This window comes from Eumetopias jubatus, unplaced genomic scaffold (assembly GCF_037043125.1).
Source record: "Eumetopias jubatus isolate StellerSeaLion01/CBP00866 unplaced genomic scaffold, mEumJub1_p1.0 scaffold_1, whole genome shotgun sequence".
Taxonomy (NCBI): Eukaryota; Metazoa; Chordata; class Mammalia; order Carnivora; family Otariidae; genus Eumetopias; species Eumetopias jubatus.
Window position 1 is genome coordinate 10,725,949 of NW_028274807.1, and position 3,534 is coordinate 10,729,482.

A 3,534-nucleotide genomic window follows, 5' to 3' on the forward strand; every position below is an offset into this window, starting at 1 on the left:
TTTCCTTATCTGTAGAATGGCGGGACAGTGGCACCTGCCTTGTAGGGTTGTTATTATGACAATTAGATGACGCCGCATTTGACGAGAACAGAATTTGACACGTTGCAGGCACTCAGTAAACATAAGCTAATATGGTGCCCTTTTCCAGCTGAATGAAGTAACATGAGCAAGAATACAGTGTTGCTAAGTGGAGAGGCAGAATTGGAACCCAGATCCAACTTCCTCTAGAGGTTGAGTCAGGTCTTGGGGCCCAATGTTAATTTTCTTGATGTGTTTGAGGTAGGCTTCAAAGAAATTAGGCAGATATGACTGGAGTACTCTAGCAGCTGGAAAGATGGAACATTCAATACTACAAATGGCACAGCTACCAGTTGGTCACCACGAGGACACTGGTCAATATAGGGAAACAATATTGACCAACATGGGAAAATACTTCATGGCTATGTAAATCAGAATCTGATGGCTTTCATTTTGATTTCTTAGAGACAGCAATACAATAGGAGCAGGTCAACCTATGCCAATTTACCAACAAGCATGTTTCATCAGAACCACTCCAAAAGATGAGAGAATAGTTTAGTTCAAGCTGTGGTATTGCATGACAAAAAGCAGAGGTCAACTGGATGACTCACAGCATAGCCAACACTACTCAGCTATAGCTGTGGTAACCCCAGATTCCTACCTTGCCCTTAGCACAACATCAGTGTATCTGCTACAGCCCTTTGTATAGTTACTTCTTCTTGATTATCTGCTTCTCAGTCCATTGATCAGCAGAATCCAAAGCTAATTCTAAATACAGGCACACTGTTCTATCTCTTCAACCTTACCTTACCTTTCTAGCTATGTTTTATTTCACTAACAATTATTTTATTTTTTTATTGGAATGCAAACCAGTGATATAGTTTTGGAATCTTGCTAGCCATATGCTGGACAAAGAGATGAGCTTTTGTATTTTTTCCGTAGACAATGTGCAATGCAGTTGTGATTCAGAACTAAGAGTTCTCAGCCTCATGGTGGTACTGCACTATTAAATATCCTGGTCATCAGGCTTGAGGATGTTTGGAATATTGCCACCAAGCTCTTGAAATCCAAGCCAAGAGACTGGGTCCTTTTCATCTGTTGACCTTTGTCTCTTACATGTGGCTTTTATAAATAAAATCTATTGACGATAATTGACCAGCTACTTTAGCTATACCAGGAAGAGATAAAAATAATTTTCTTACATATTTATTTATTTAGCTAATCACCAACAGTTCTGAAAATACCAAACTGAAAAATATACCACTTTCTTCTCATTGGTGACACAATTAAATAACTATCTTGCTACAAAGTAGTAATAATAATTGAATGTGTTTGTTTCCCAAGTGCTGATTTCCTGATATTTTGTACAAACCTTAATGGATTTCCAGGCTGATTTATTTTTATTTGATTTCTCTCTATCTTTGGGGTCTCCAGAGAATATTCACATAGGTTTTTTTTTTAGAGATTTTATTTATTTGACAGAAAGAGACGCAGTGAGAGAGGGAACACAAGCAGGGGGAGTGGGAGAGGGAGAAGCAGGCTTCGGCAGAGCAGGGAGCCCGATGCAGGACTCGATTCCAGGACCCAGGGATCATGACCTGAGCCGAAGGAAGACACTTAATGGCTGAGCCAGCCAGGTGCCCCAGAGTTTTGTTTTTGTTTTTGTTTTTGTTTTTTTATGAAGTTTGTTCACTATAAAAAGAATCACAAATTCCTTTCTACCCTGGTTGTTGGGGATTAGTATCACACTCTAAAATACAGTGAAATTCAATGTTAATAAAACATCATTTTACATCTTCTTCTAGCTTATACCTCTTTTCCACACATATCGCATGTCCTATGTTATGATATTTTAAATTACTACAACTTGCACAGTATTTAGAAAAAATTATTTCAAAATAATCCAGTAAATTATCTATTACCCTGTTAGTACTATATTAGTATGTGCTATGCCTTAAGAATATAGCAGATAGAAATTCTCATGCAGGGGCACCTGGGTGGCTCAGTTGGTTAAGCGTCTGCCTTCGACTCAGGTCACAAGCCCCACATCGGACTCCCTGCTCAGCAGAGAGCCTGCTTCTCCCCCTCCCTCTGCCTGCTGCCTACTTGTGCTCTTTCTCTATCTCTCTGTCAAATAAATAAAATCTTTAAAAAAAAAAAGAAATTCTCATGCAAATTCCTACACCTTTGAGAGATACAGAGCCCTCTTCCAGAAAGCACATAATCCAGGCCTCCTACACCAAGTGTTATATGCTTAACATCTTTAGAGAGACCTCCTGGGCTTCTGACCAAACCAATGGTGAGCACTGAACTAGGAGGAACTTTTCTGTAAGAAAGCCTTGTGGTTGCCAGGAATGAGAAAATCTATTGACTATTGCATTCTGCTCTTTTGATATGTTTTGTTATTGTTGAAAGCAAAGTGCAGGAAGCTGCCATTTATTAATTTCCTTCAATCTCCTTCTCAGGATCTGTAGCATGTTCTCACTGGCCAAGAGATTGCTGATTCAGGCAAATCTTTTGTGGGTTGGATTATGTGAGAAAGAAGGTGTCCATTTTTGAGTCTCTGGGAGGAAAAGGAGACTCAGGTTTTAAGGGAATTAAGAGGAGACAAGGTGAAAAATAATTTCTTTCAAAAAAATAAATAAAAGGGTAGCTATATCCACTTTACTTCAGAATTTTAAGACAACTATCCATATTGTTTATTAAGAATTAACTCTTGGGGTGCCTGGGTCAAACTCCAATTTCAGCACAGATCATGATCTCAGCGTCATGAGTTCGAGACCTGAGTGGGGCTCTACACTCAGTGCAGAGTCTGCTTAAGATTCTCTCTCTCCCTCTGCCCCTCCCCCTGCTCTCTCTCTCAAATAAATAAATAAATAAAGTCTTAAAAAAGAAGAATTAACTCTCTCCAACCCATATAAAATTGCTGAACTAAGGCATTTCCTATCTAAGATGTTTACATTTTAATAGCTAAATCTGGGCAACATCAAAACTTTCAAGACCTAGATTATGTCTCTCTAGTGCAGTGTTTCTCAGCTTTGCACAGTGGCAGTATCGTAGCCAATGAGGTTTATCCGAGGTACGATTATTGCTAATTGAAAGCTTTCTCAGTCTTGGTGTAACTGGCATTTGGGACTGGAAGATTCTTTGAGAGGGGACTGTCCTGTGCACTGTAGAATGTCTAACAGCATCACTGGTTTCTACCATTAGATGCCAATAGCATTTCTGCCTCCACATCTGTGACAATAAAATACCTCTCAACGTCTCCAAACGTCTCCTGGGTGGGGGTCGGGTAGCCATAATCACCCCAATTGAGAACCACTGCTCTAAGTGCAAGAAAGCAAGACTCATAATCTACAAAACTTACATCCTAATTCTCATTAGCTGGCCATGGTTATCTGGAGGACTAAGTTGAGGAAGATTCAGAGGGCCCAGCTATAAAGAATGTCTTATCTTGGTCACTTAGCAAGGTCTTCCATGGGGAGAGGTGCCATGTCAGGGTTCTCTGGAGAAACA

The 3,534-nt window shown here is 39.8% G+C and overlaps 1 pseudogene; it reads left to right on the top strand.

Annotated features, from left to right (window-relative positions):
- Window positions 1-3,052: 3,052 nt before the first annotated feature.
- Window positions 3,053-3,183, top strand: LOC114219478 (U4 spliceosomal RNA; annotated as a pseudogene).
- The last annotated feature ends 351 nt before the right edge of the window (window positions 3,184-3,534 follow it).